Source organism: Moschus berezovskii, chromosome 6, assembly GCF_049115385.1.
Source record: "Moschus berezovskii isolate FMDL1 chromosome 6, NW_MosBer_1.0, whole genome shotgun sequence".
NCBI lineage: Eukaryota > Metazoa > Chordata > Mammalia > Artiodactyla > Moschidae > Moschus > Moschus berezovskii.
In genome coordinates, this window is record NC_142465.1 from 9436612 (window position 1) to 9452388 (window position 15777).

General features: G+C 39.0%; 1 protein-coding gene across 5 annotated transcripts in view; it reads right to left on the reverse strand.

The window, feature by feature from the left end:
• OSBPL8 (oxysterol binding protein like 8) overlaps nt 1–15777 on the reverse strand; it is a 163285-nt gene that overhangs the window by 58557 nt on the left and 88951 nt on the right. The gene's annotated exons all lie outside the window — the stretch shown is intronic.

Below are 15777 nucleotides of genomic sequence, written 5' to 3' on the forward strand. Positions count from 1 at the left end.
GAAAAATTCTTCGAAAGATGAGAGTACCAGACCACCTTACTTGTTTCGTGAGACACCTGTATGTGGGTCAAGAAGCAACAGAACCATTATGGAATAACTAACTGGTTCAAAATTGGAATAGGAGTATGACAAAGCTGTATATTGTCACCCTGCTTATTTAACTCATATGCAGAGTACATCATGTGAAATCCTGGGCTGGATGAATCACAAGATGGAATCAAGACTGCTGGGAGAAATATCAATAACCTCAGAAATGCAGATGATACCACTCTAATGGCAGAAAGTAAAGAGGAACTAAAGAGCCTCTTGATGAGGGGGGAAAGAGGACAGTAAAAAGGCCAAGTTGAAACTCGACATTCAAAAAACTAAGATCATGGCATTTAGCCCATTACTTCACAGCAAACAAAAATGGAAAAAGTGGTAGCAGTGACAGATTTTATTTTCTTAGGCTTCAAAATCACTGCAGACAGTGACTGCAGCCATGAAATTTAAAAATGCTTGCTCCTTGGAAGGAAAGCTGTGACGAACCTAGACAGCATATTAAAAAGCAGATACACCACGTTATGGACAAACGTCCATATAGTCAAAGCTATGGTTGTTTCAGCTGTCGGGTACAGATGTGAGTTCAGTCAAGTTCAGGTGCTCAGTCATTTCTGACTCTTTGCAACCCCATGAACTACAGCACACTAGGCTTCCCTGTCTATCACCAACTCCTGGAGCTTGCTCAAACTCATGTCCATCGAGTCAGCGATACCATCCAACCATCTCGTCCTCTGTCATCCCCTTCTCCTCCTGCCTTCAATCTTTCCCAGCATCAGGATCTTTTCAAATGAGTCAGCTCTTCGCATCAGGTGGCCAAAGTAATGGAGCTTCAGCATCAGTCTTGATTTCCTTTAAGATTGACTGGTTTGATGGGACTCCCAAGAGTCTTCTCCTACACCACAGTTCAAAAGCATCAATTCTTCAGCAGTTGGGCCATAAAGAAGGCTGTTGTGCTTAGTCACTCAGCCGTGTCCGACTCTTTGTGACACCATGGACCATAGTCCACCAGGTTCCTCTATTCATGGGGATTATCCAGGCAAGAATACTGGAGTGGGTGGCCATGTCCTCCTCCAGGGAATCTTCCCAAACCAGGGATCAAACCCAGGTCTCCTGCATTGAAGGCAGATTCTTTACCATCTAAGCCACCAGGAAAGCCCTAAAGAAGGCTGAGTGCCTAAGAACTGATTGATGCTTTCCAATTGCAATATTGGAGAAGACTCTTAAGAGTCCCTTGGCCTGCCAGGAGATCAAACCAATCATTCCTAAAAAAAAAAAAACAAAAAAAACCCTGAATATTCACTGGGAGGACTGATGCTGAAGTTGAAGCTCCAATATTTTGGCCACCTGATATGAAGAGCCAATTCCTTGGTAAAAACCCTGATGCTGGGAAAGATAGAAGGCAGAAGTAGAAGGTGGCAGCAGAGGATGAGATGGTTAGCATTACTGACTCAACGGACATGAGTCTGAGCAAACTCTAGGAGACAGCAGAGGACAGAGGAGCCTGGCATGCTGCAGTCCATCGAGTCACAAAGAGTCAAACACAACTTAGTGACCGAACAACAACAACAGCAAAACCTACAAAAGGCCATAATAGAAAGAATCCCTAGATTCTCCTGCTGTGAGCCCAAAGAAAATGCCCAGCTTCAGTTTCTCTTTCTATAGAGCCAAAAGATCAGGCCTAGAGAAGGCAGCTCACTGTCAATATTAGAACTCTAATGAGTTCCCTGGACAAATTCCAGATCAGCTTTATTTAAAAAACAGATGACTGGCAAACATGGCTGATATTTTGAAATAATCTAATTCGGTAGCTGGAAAATGCACTTAAACCCTATAAAGTTCCATATGCACATTCAGGATAAAATATACTGGCTTAAGTTATTATATTATAACAACTATATACTTTAATCTTGAATCTCAAGATAATTAGTGAGGTTTTAAGAGATTTAAAATTCTTAATGCAGCAAGAAGAATTGGGAAAATATCAAAATACTAAAAACAAACATCAGTCAACAAGAATTTAAGAAAGCATTACACCCAAACATGAATAGAACCACCACCTTAAAAAATGAACTAAACATTTGACAGTGGTACTATACAAATTCAGCAGTGTTTCCTTACAGAGCACAAAATTTTAAAAATAATGTAGTTATTTACTATTAATTAAGCAGCTCAGTCTTAGCAAACAAGTCTATTAATAACCTTTCAAAGGACATATAATTTGAGGTGGTTGACAATGATCTTTGCTTTAAAAAAGAAAACACAACAATAAAGCTCTCAATTTCCATCCTCGAAGGAGACAAAGTAAATTCTTAACTGTAATTAGTAAAATTTCACTGATGAGTATATGGCTTGAAAAGTACACAAGGCAATTTTATTTATCCCACATTTCCTCAGAAAATAACTCTTGTAGCTTCTCATTACTAAATATGTTCTCAACAGCAAATGCACATACAAAATTAAAAGGATAGTTTTAGACTGGAGAGCATTCTTGTCTATATATCCCTCACGTCAACAAGATAAGACAGCACTTTCCTTTGGTGGAAAGTTCTTTGTAATTATATGTGTATATGAAATAATCATTCATTTAATAAAATATTTGATGAGCATCTACTTTGGGTTAGAAATCATGTTAAGCACAGGATAGTTATGATATAATAGCCCCTAATTTCTGCTCTTATTGAGCTTTCAACATGTGTGAGTACATGGTCATTAAAAGTTGACTGAAACTCAGGGTCTAGTCCCACAAAACAAATGTTAAATGAGGTGCTTAGGTTTCTTTCTAAGACTGTTCATAAGACTCTACTTAACTGAAAATGTACTAAGAGCATCTATGAATGTAACTGTTATTAATACTATCTAAGAATTACACAGTAATAAGTTTTCAAAAGTGTTTTCACGTATTTTCTCAACAGATTCAAAGAACAATAATATCTCGGTTTTACAGTTAATTAAGCTCTGAGGCATGGGCTTCCCAGGCGGTGCTAGTGGTGAAGAATCTACCTTCCAATACAGCATGCGTAAGAGATGTGGGTTCAGTCCCTGGGTGGAGAAGATCCTGTGGAGGAGGGCATGACAACTCATACAGTATGCTTGCCTGGAGAATCCCATGGACAGAAAAGCCTGGCAGGGTACAGTCCATGGAGTCACAAAGAGTCGGACAGGACTGAAGCGACTAAGTCCGTACACAAACTCTGAGGCATACCGGCTCAAAATCACACAGAAAATGAGCAAGAAGCCAGACGAGAATCCAGCCACGGAAACAGTGATTACTTTCCCCATCTCCTCATTCTGCTTTCCCTGGGCCTGCCAACACAAATGCATCAGGCAATTTTGTGGTAAGGTGAGAGTCAAAAGAGTGGGGATAAAAAACACCATCCCAGGGTCTGTGGTAGGAAGGGATAAAGCGAGAAATATCTTAATGACAGTGAAGAAGAAAGGAGAGCCTATAGGACAGACACCACTCAACTGGATCAGCTTTCACATATAGGGACACTTTGTAAATGAAGGACACAATTCAAAACTTTAAAATTCTATTTCTCAAAAAATTTTCCACTAGAAAGATGTGCAAATATCATGCTAGAAAAAAAACTACTACACTTTTTCCTTCTGTATAACTGAGTTCTCAAAACATAACAGATAAAAAAATTTTCACTCCTTTCCAGCGTTCTCAAGCATGGGAACCATGTTATAAGACAATATTGCTTATACATTGTTCTAGGATGGCAAGAATGAATATCCATCTCTCTCCTAGCAGATATTCAAATATTGGTGCCAATGCTCAAATCATTTTACTTATCCACTAGAGACTCAATCCAACTGCATGCTGGCTTTCAAGTTGGATATAATTTAAATTATTGGCTGCCACACTCCAGATATTTCCTAATGATGAGCCTAATAAGGTCCTGAAGAAGCTATTTTGATTCCACAGCTGTAACCACATATCTAACTAACTTCATGGTCCATTACTTCATCCGAAGCACACAGATTTCCTTATCTTTTACCCTAATATCCACAATGTCCTCACACAGGTAAATGACTATGTGAGGTAGGTAAACCACAGGTGAATCTGTGGACCAATAAAATTCCCCTCCCTAAATTGCAGCACTGACACCAGGGTTCTCAACTCGATAAGACACAGTATTTTAAAATCCAAATTCACAGCCATCAATCCAGAAAGGGATGCTAAATATCATACAGCAGGAAGACTGTAATCTCATAACAAAGGGCAGTTCTTTAAACTGAAGGAAGTTCACTTAGTGAAAGCTCCTAACAGTGTATTTATTTTTCTCTATGGACAAGGAAATCGCCACACTGCAGCACCAACCCACAGTCTATACCACTGAGAAAGGCTCAGCCTCTCAAACTTTGGAAGCAAATGGCAGGCGCTGGGGGGGTGGGGGAAATCCATCAGAAAAGAGCTGAGAAACAAGTGCACATATTATCTGATAACCCTTTACTGTTATCTTAATAAATAAAGTAGGGAGGAAGGAATATATGAATGTATATGTTTATGCAGAGAAAAGAACCCTTTGTTGTTCTTAATGTTCATCTTACTCCTTTGTTAAAGAAGCAATTAATAAGACCTGGCAAGGATAAGACAGACTCTCTTATCTTTGTAAAGATGCTTAAAACAAAGCTGAATTATTCATTTTCACTTTTCAACAAATGATTTCAAAGTATTTCATATTTCGCTGTGGTAATAGTTGAAGAACACATATCCTGCAACATTTCACAAGAGAGATTTATAAAAATATTTTATTCTTATTTTCTTAACTTGCCAAATATTCCTCTTTCATTACATAATAGGTATTTTCATAGCTCTATGAAGCAATTACCCAAACACAAGGAATTTCAAAGCAGAAAAAAACTATGTCTGAAGATATAACTTTGGAAATCTAACTTACTGAGGACTCAGAAACTTAGAGGAGAAAATCAACATAGCCTCTAATTTATACTCTTTCTAAAGAAAACAATCAACCAAAGCACAGCATCTAGGAGAAAAAAATAAAGTGGGGGTGGGGAATAAATTCAAGTTTCCCTTCAGGCAAAACAATCTTCATGAAATATAAGACACATATTCAGGAACACACTCGGTATGTGTGTATGGTCTCAAATAGTTTCAGAATTGACCCTAGAAATGTCTTACCAAAGAAGGAAGAACTGCTTCGGTTCATGGAGGAAACTGAATTCTACGTCTCCTTTGTCTGTGAGCCACTCTAATGAAGCTACTCTGTTTTGGTCACCTGAGATTGTACCAGCAGTGTTTCAAACTGTCACCTTGGGGAAATCTGTATGACATCTTCACAAGAGTAAACTCTGTTAAAGTTAGAAATATCAGATATAGACCCATCATGTCACATTCAATACTGCCAGAGCACTCACGGTGAAGGGACTTCACAGGTTTAAGAAGATTTACTAAACGATAAGAGAAACACAGTATACTAAGTGTAGACATTTTAATTCTAGCCTAGATGAATCAAACATGCCTTAAATTAACTTTGATAAAACTGATTAAGCAGGTAAAACTTCTAGTTTTAAAACTTTAAACACAAAATTAGCTTGAAATGATTCATAAAAATTTTGGCATGGCAACATTTTAAATTCTCTCATAGAGCATTATAATTGAAAGATTTTTTTAAAAAATAAAAGCATGAAAACAGCTTTTTATAACCAAAGAACCAAGGGCGCCTACAAGATAAAAGTTAGGAATTCATCCAGTTTTGATAATAGTCTCAAACATGATCTAGAGGGAACAGAACATCTAGCTATAAGATAAGCTATACTTTGGTCTCCAGGCTGCCGCAGCATTGCCCTTATTCACAAGTACAGGGGAAAAGGGAGATGACAAGCCTAACTAACTACAAGTCTGTCTTTCTTGATAAACGATCAAAATATATTACACTCAAATCAGTGTGAAACAAATATCATTCTACTCAAGGGACTATAATACTACTTAAGTTAAAACTACTTGAAATAAACTAGTACTTAGTCTTCAAACAGTGAAAAAAAAATCTAGCAAATGCACAATTTTTAGAATAACCTGATTCAACATCATAATCTAAACATGTAACAAATAAAAGAATATCTTGGGCTTTAGTGAGGACACCCAGAGTCTCCCTAATTTCTCCAAAAAACCAACCAAACAAAAACTTAAAATGATGGAAGGAAACCACCCTGGAAAAAACCACACAAGCTATTTTTAAGGGAAAGTGACCCATATGAAATCAGCATGAGTCAACATGTACAAAGGAGACTCAGCCAGAAACCGATGCGAGTCTGCCATTCTAAAGTACTCACAACCTTCTAGCATCATACCATGTATAAAACAAAAAGAAAACAGCTCATCTGTAATTCACTCCGGTACAGTAGAATAAACACCATGGGCTTGGACGGTCCTGAATTTGAAACCTGCCTCTGACATTTACTAGTCTTGTGAATTTGAACAAATTTCTTAGCGTCCCTCATTTTCAACTGTCTCAGTGATAAAGCAGACTCAGTAACTGTGTTTGTATCTTGTGGGCTTGTTTCAAAAGTTAATATAAGTCGGCATATAAAACTTTCAATAGTCAGACTCAAGAAGTGCTTGATAAGTGGAAGCTATTAGTATGAGTCCAGGAAATATCACCAAAACAAATGACATTTGAAATAAAAAAATAAATCTATCTACTATTTGCCTGGTCATCCACTCTCTCTCATCAGAGAACAAGGAATAATACATGCGGGGTTCATGTCAGAGAAGGGCTTCCAACACATGAAGATCATCTCCAAAATTTCATTTACTCACTAAAATGTGAGCCTGTCAGCTTCACAATGGCAGGGACCAGCACATAAAAGGTGCTCAATAAAGATACTTAATCACTTACAAACACACAAGTACTTATGTTCCAGGTACTGTGCTAAGCATGGGGGAATATACATAAACACACCCACAAGCATTTATTTACTCTCAACAATTCTCTTCCTTTCGCATTAACCCTGTTAGTTTTGTCAGTTTTGTATTCATCTGAAGAGGCCCTTGCCCCGACAGCCACTTACCTGCACAGTGCTCCCCAGCTGTCCACTGATTCCGACATTTCCTCCAACAAACCCTACCCCCTCAACCAAAGCAGTTCGCCAAACCATCCGGTGAGCCTCTCCTCCCTTACCAGTGTCCCATATTGACTCTGCCACCATTCTTTCATTGCACACACCTCGCAAAGTCTATCATTACAGGAGAAAACCCCATACTAGGTCAGGCTGATGCCCACCTCAACATTAGTTGCCACACCCACCACTGCAGTCCCTCCACTTTCCAGCTGGATTCCTAGTCCAGTCAATCCCTAAATCTTCACACCTGACTCCGTCCCTGCCGCTTCTCTGAAAGCCTGCATGCCTGATTCTCCCAGCTTCCTCCTATAGAGCTTCTCTTTACTGACGCTATCCTTTCACCGTCTGAATGTGCGCAAACGTCTCGTCTTAAACAAATCTTCTTTCTGTCCCCTGATCTTTTTCCTGAAGTGCTTCTGTCTTGCTGAGAGGCACTGTAAGTCTTTCTGAAGTCTCAACCAAAAAATTCTTACAGAAGCACTCTTGATCTGATCTTTATTTTGAGGCCATATTCCTACACCCTGGAAACTGAGAAGAATTTAAAATTTATTTATTTATTTTTGCCCGCACTGGGTCTTCTGTGCTCAGTTTGGGCTTTCTCGAGTTGCGGTGTGTGAGCTTCTCACTGCAGTGACTTCTGTTGCGGAGCACAGTCTCTAGGATGTGGGCTCAGTTGTCCTGTGGAATATGGAACCTTCCCCAAGCAAGGATCAAACCCATGTTCCCTGCACTGGCAGGTGAATTACCAACCACTGGACCACCAGAGATAAGCACTGGGGAAAGGATATTCCACACCAAAGAAGCAGAATAAATAAAAGCACAGTCTTCTGGGGAACAGGGAAGAAAGTCATCTAGCTGAGTTCATGATGGGAAAAATACAAAATGAAATTGGAAGGGAAGAATAACATCAGAAACACCAAGAGCGCTGACTATCACGAAATTTTACGAAATAGTACGAAAAATATTACATACAATATTACAAAATATTATGCTGAATATTACGAAATCTGTAATTTATGCTCTCTATTGCTGGTTTCTGCTTGCCGATCCAAATGCTGCTGTACCAGATACACCTGGAGAGCTTTATAAAGGCACAGCCTCACCTTAGAGACTTTGAAAGGCTGGAGTAGAATCTGCAACTAACAAAGAAAGCCCCAGGTGATTCTCATACACAGACAGACCTAGGAGCCACTGCTCTAGGCAACAGTCAACCACTGACTTTCTGAGAACGGGAGTGTCATAAATGCAGATACCTAATGAGGTATTCAGTTACAAGCTTGAATAATGAAGATCTGTATTTTCATTTATAATTTTCGGTTTCCATTTAGTCACATCATTTCCCAAGAGACCTACTCCATTGGCTCCACGTGTTTTACGCCCACACACATCCATAAAACCCTCATCTTTTCACAGTCTCACCTTACAAGCTTCAGTCATTTTCTGTTTGGCTGTCTTGTTAAGAGAGATGAGTCTTGTTACTGGAAGGCAAAGCCCTAAGAGAAGTGAGAGTACTGTGGTTCTATGTAACGTAGGTGTGGAATACTAAGGACCTGACCTAAGATGACCATACTTTAGAAGGAAAATGAAGATAAAGACCACAGCTCTGACAGTCTAACACTTCTAGAAGAAATCACAAAAAAATGCTCTTTGAAACTTGAGGATAGACAAAGATCTCTTTAACTGGTAGGGGGGGGGGTGCTTGAGTCATGGGAGAAAACCTGATAAACTGAATCTCATCAAAATTAAAAATATCTGTTCTTTGAAAGAAGTCATTTAGACAATGAAAAGGCATGCGAAGGCTCTAAGAAAATATAATGTATACAGTTAGCAAAGGAGGATGCTGAAATATATTTTTAAAACTCTTAAAATTCAGTAAGACAAGCAAGCAAGTCAAATTTTTAAATGGGCAAAAATTCTAATCTGACACTTCAGATATACAAGTGGCCAACAAGCATATGAAAAGATGCTCTACACTTAGTCAACAGAGAAACTCAAATTAAAATTACAATGTGATATTACTATACACCCACTAGAATAGCTAAAATAAAAAATATCAAGGATATAAAGCAACTGAAATCCTCATACACTGCTAAGAGAAATGTAAAATGGTGTAACTACTTTGGAAAACAGGCCATTTATTATAAAGTAAAACATACTTACATGATTTTATAACTACTCCTAGATATTACTCAAAAGAAAGGAAAAAAATTAAACTTCACATAAAGCATTCACGACCCAGATAATCATGATGGTGTGATCACTCACCTAGAGCAAGACACCTTGGAATGTGAAGTCAAGTGGGCCTCAGGAAGCATCACTACGAACAAAGCTAGTGGAGGTGATGGAATTCCAGTGGAGCTATTTCAAACCCTGAAAGATGATGCTGTGAAAGTGCTGCACTCGATATGCCAGCAAATTTGGAAAACTCAGCAGTGGCCATAGGACTGGAAAAGGTCAGTTTTCATTCCAATCCCAAAGAAAGGCAATGCCAAAGAATGCTCAAACTACCGCACAATTGCACTCATCTCACACACTAGTAAAGTCATGCTCAAAATTCTCCAAGCCAGGCTTCAGCAGTACGTGAACTGTGTACTTCCAGATGGTCAAGCTGGTTTTAGAAAAGGCAGAGGAACCAGAGATCCAGCCAACATCCGCTGGATCATCAAAAAAGCAAGAGACTTCCAGAAAAAACATCTATTTCTGCTTTATTGACTATGCCAAAGCCTTTGTGTGGATCGCAATAAACTGTGGAAAATTCTGAAAGAGATGGGAATACCAGACCATCTGACCCCGCCTGTTGAGAAACCTGTATGCAGGCCAGGAAGCAACAGTTAGAACTGGACATGGAACAAGAGACTGCTTCCAAATAGGAAAAGGAGTACATCAAGGCTGTATATTGTCACCCTGCTTATTTAACTTATATGCAGAGTACATCATGAGGAACACTGGGCTGGAAGAAGCGCAGCTGGAATCAAGATTGCCGGGAGAAATATCAATAACCTAAGATATGCAGATGATACAACCCTTATGGCAAAAAGCAAAGAAGAACTAAAGAGCCTCTTCATGAAAGTGAAAGAGGAGAGTGAAAAATTTGGCTTAAAGCTCCACAACAGAAACTAAGATCACAGCATCTGGTCCCATCACTTCATGGCAAATAGATGGGGAAACTGTGGAAACAGTGGCTGACTTTATTTTTCTGGGCTCCAAAATCACTACAGATGGTGACTGCAGCCATGAAATTAAAAGACGCTTACTCCTTGGAAAGAAAGTTATGACCAACCTAGATAGCATATTAAAAAGCAGAGACATCACTTTGTCAACAAAGGTCCATCTAGTGAAGGCTATGGTTTTTCCAGTAGTCATGTATGGATGTGAGAGTTGGACTATAAAGAAAGCTGAGCGCCGAAGAATTGATGCTTTTGAACTGTGGTGCTAGAGAAGACTCTTGAGAGTCCCACGGACTGCAAGGAGATCCAACCAGTCCATCCTAAAGGAGATCAGTCCTGGGTGTTCACTGGACAGACTGATGCTGAAGGTGAAACTCCAATACTTTGGCCACCTGATGGGAAGAGTTGACTCACTGGAAAAGACTCTGATGCTGGGAAGGATTGGGGGCGGGAGAAGAAGGGGACAACAGAGGTTGAGATGGTTGGATGGCATCACCGACTCGATGGACATGAGTTTGAGTGAACTCCGGGAGTTGGTGATGGACAGGGAGGCCTGGCGTGCTGCGATTCATGGGGTCGCAAAGAGTCGGACACGACTGAGCGACTGAACTGAACTGAACTGAAAGCATCGTATACATAATGGGGTTATATCAAAAGACACAGGAGCCAGGTTTATGGTTTGGAAAATTTTAGCCTCAAAAAATCGAAATGACTAAATTGACTGAAACCTTAAAAATATAAAACTCTGTACTTATACCTAGGTTCAAGTTTTAGCTCAACTACGTACTAAGTGTGTAAACCAGGGCAAGGAAATTTCCCTTACCAACTACCCGGTTTCCTCATTTGTGAAACAGGGAGAATGATTTATATACCATAAGGTTCTTATAAGAATTCCAGGAGCTAATGCATGTAAAAAGCACATACGAGACATGGGGAATTTTAATCATTATTACTAAGCTTTTGGAATTCTAATTCTTTCCACTCAGAAACTGAAATACTGATCTACAGTATAATACTTGAGTGATCGAAGACCTATCAAAGAGATTTTCTAGATATGTTAATTTCCAACCATTTATGTTCACAACAAGCAAGATTTAATTGGTTTATCTTATTTTAAACACATCTCTCATTTCTGAAAATTATCATATGGAATCATGGTAAACCAGATGCAGATATTGTGCATTACAAAAACCCAATAAGCTGACTTTAACAAAGAAGTACATTCAATATGTAATTCACGCTATAAATATTAATTTACCCAAGAACGTTTAGCTGTAAATCAAGATATATCTAACACTACGGCTGATGTAAATGCAAAAACTAGAGGTTGTACATGGCCATCCATACTAAAAGAATTTCCAAACAAGCCTCTATAAGATGCTGAAGTGTAGAAAAGTCAAAATATCACCCTTCAAGTCAAACTCATTTATTTAAAATAATAATAATAGTAATAATTGTTGAGGTTATTATTATTATTGTTATTAGTCAGCTATCCTGCTGCTGCTGCTGCTAAGTCACTTCAGTCGTGTCCGACTCTGTGTGACCCCACAGACGGCAGCCCACCAGGCTCCCCCATTCCTGGGATTCTCCAGGCAAGAACACTGGAGTGGGTTGCCATTTCCTTCTCCAATGTGTGAAAGTGAAAAGTGAAAGTGAAGTCGCTCAGTCATGTCTGACTCGTAGTGACCCCATGGACTGCAGGCCTACCAGGCTCCTCCGTCCATGGGATTTTCTAGGCAAGAGTACTGGAGTGGCTTGCCATTGCCTTCTCCGCAGCTATCCTGAGTGGGTAGTGGTATTCATTTACCAGGCTCTGTTGTAAGCTTTTTGTGTGTATTAACTCATTTTAAGCCTTATAAAAATCTTATGTGATACACAGATATTATTATTATCTTCACTTTACCAATGATTGAAGCACAACTACTTTATTAAAATGTGCGAGTTTTTTATGATATTTAAAAAATTTTTAAGCCAAAAAAATTTGTCATCCCCAGAAGTAGACTTCATGTCATCTCTTTAATCTAAAAACTAGTGGCAATGGCAAGCCACTCCAGTACTATTGCCTAGAAAATCCCATGGATGGAGGAGCCTGGTAGGCTGTAGTCCATGGGGTCGCTAAGGGTCGGACACGACTGAGCAACTTCACTTTCACTTTTCACTTTCACACATTGGAGAAGGAAATGGCAACCCACTCCAGTGTTCTTGCCTGGAGAATCCCAGGGACGGGGGAGCCTGGTGGGCTTCCGTCTATGGGGTCACACAGAGTCGGACACGACTGAAGTGACTTAGCAGCAGCAGCAGCAGTGCTTAGGAGGCAAGAACCATTTATCCTGACTTTCCTACAGGAACTATATTCCAATGTTTACTAGGCAGCCTTAAGATAAGTGAGATATCTTTCTTACAGGAAAACTTCAGTAACAAATGTAAAACGAATGACAGGATTAGAAAAAAAAATCACCATTTTTCAACCCCTAATGATCATCAAAGGGTGCTTACATCTTTAGGTAAAAAGCTAATGAGGAACAGAATATTTGCTACATTTCACTTTCAGGTAATGAGGAGAGAAAAGATGCAACAAGAGGACCAGGCTGTTTACAAGCCAAGTTTACTGACCAGCCTCACACCGTGAAGGGCAGGATAGTCACGTGTCCCACACGAGTGATTGATCACACATACATCTTGCCAAAAATGCTCAACCTGAACCAAATCAAGTCTTTGCATTTAACTTTCAGTTCATATAAAATATAAAAGACAGGGAAAATAATAAAACACTGCAAAGAGGCAATCAAGTTCAAAAGGTCAGACATAGGGACGCTGACTTAGGTTCTTAAAGAAGTCAAAGGCACAAGAGAAAATAAGAGTAAACAAGGAGACTCTTTGAATTAAAGGAGATATAATGACATAATCAGATGCAATGTATGAACTTTTCTTGGATCTTGGATTCAACAAGCTTATTGGAAAAGACTTGGGGACAACTGGGGAAATTTAAGTATAAACAAGGTATTAAAGAAAGTGAAGTTGCTCATTCATGTCTGACTCTTTGCAACCCCAGGGTCTGTAGCCTACCAGGCTCCTCTGTCCATGGGATTTTCCAGGCAAGCACACTGGAGTGGATTGCTGTTTCCTTCTCCAAAGCTAGGTATTAGCTTATATTAAATAATTATCATTAATTTTGTTAAACCTAATAAAGGTTTTATGGTTATGTAAGAAAATGTTCTTAAATTTTAGAGATGGATTAAGTATTTGGGGGTATAACATCATGAGGTCTATGATTTACTCCAAATATTCCAGCCCCACCCCCAAAGAAATAAAATACAACAAAAGGTTAATAATTTCCTACATTTACCTGATGGGTTTATTTGTGTTAATTGCACTATCCTTACAGACTCCCTGCTTGTCTGAAAATGTTCATGATACATATAAATACAAGAAGCTTAGCAACTAACCCTTTTGTTGTTTCATTAAACTTCAAGTTAAAGGATTTCTCTAAATATTCTAGTACACAGATATATGAAACAGATGAACCATGTTTATTACAGTCAAAATTCTGGTTCAGTTCAGTTGCACAGAACCAAAAAAAAAAAAAATCACATAAGTTGCATCCTTCCAGAATTTTATGTTACTTTACAATGTTATGTAAAAACGTTTCCATCTAATACTCGACTAGAAAAACATTTGCTGTTGGAGTAAATTAGAAAATGGTCATGCAACTTATGATCAACCAGTTAATACTCATTTAAAAAGAAGTAACTAAAGCCTACCCCAAGGGATAATTCACACAGTAACAACACCAAAACCTGACTAATTAAGACTCACCTGTGGCTGATTCATGTCGATGTATGGCAAAACTATCACAATATTGTAAAGTATCCTCCAATTTAAATAATTAATTAAAAAAGTCTGATAATCTACGTATGTATTGGCTTTAAATATCAAATTTAAGTCCTTAGCTTTAAAAGCAGAAGTCTTTCCCCTAGTTATCAGTACTACTGATAACTGATTGGAGAGTTCAAAGCATATGATCATATAAACTTCAGCCAGGAAACAGAATCCAATATAAAAAATGTATCAATTTTGAATTAGAAATGATCATAATCGCTGAAGTTTCCAAGACACTTTCAAAAGGTCTGCAAGGTCAAAACTAGTTTCCTAATACTGTTTTATTGTGCTGACATTTTCACTAGTAGTGCAAAAGCAATGCTAGATGAGACCGCTGGCACCTTGGCCCGTATCAAAGCAGAGGCGCCCAACCGCAGCAGTAGTCACTGACTTCTTCACTGCCATGCACTTGCAGCAAAAGAAGGTCGGTTTCACTGACAAATATCCTTGATAAAGCTAGACATAAATTAAAGAGATCTGCAAACAATGTAAAACAGTAGTTCTCAGCCAGAGACAATTTTGTCCCACAAGGGACATTTGTTAAGATCCAGGGCTAATTACAGTCGTCGCATCCAGGAAAACTGGTATTGACATCTAGTGCATTACGGTCAAGGCTGCTGCTAACAGGACAGCTCCCCTCCACAAAGAACTCTCCGCCCAAAATGACAACAGGGGCAAGGCTGTGGGACCCTGAAGGAAAAGAATACCATTCTTCTCATTCTCACCCAGCTCTTCTTTGGTGGGGAGGGGAGTCAGTTATTTTTCATAAAAATATGTTATTCATATTAGCCTATAATAGGTTTATCATTGTAATTTGAAATGAATTAAGGGTAAGCATTCTAAACAAATTGTTATGTATAAAATAAGCTGCTGCTGTTGCTAAGTCACTTCAGTCGTGTCCGACTCTGTGTGACCCCATAGACGGAAGCCCACCAGGCTCCCCTTTCCCTGGGATTCTCCAGGCAAGAACACTGGAGTGGGTTGCCATTTCCTTCTGCAACATGTGAAAGTGAAAAGTGAAAGTGAAGTTGCTCAGTCATGCCCAACTCTGTGCGACCCCATGGACTGTAGCCCACCAGGCTCCTCTGTCTGTGCGATTCTCCAGGCAAGAACACTGGAGTGCGCTGCCATTTCCTTCTCCAGGGGGTCTTCCCGAGCCAGGGATTGAACACGGCTCTCCCACACTGCAGGCGGACTCTTTACTAAGCTACCAGGGAAGTCCATATGTATATAGTTGGTATGTATATCAACCATACATCAACTCAAAACACAAAGTAAACATTTTTTAAAAGTTTTAGTTTTAATATATAATATAGTAAGTACCAATAGGTTAATTAATCCACATAAAAGTTCTTTGGGGTCTTCAGTAATTTTTGATAGTATTAAAGGAGTCCTGAGACCAAAACATTTGAAAATCACTGAATTAAAAGAATGGTATAACTAACCAAATATTTTAGAGAATATAAAGTGAATTAAAAAGTAGTCCAAAGGAAAATGCGGTCATTTCAAGTGTTTTATGGGTGACCAAAACAAAACAAACATAAACCTCTATAAAACCAAATAGTCAAAAAGAAAAGTCATGATACACCACCAAAGGACAGAC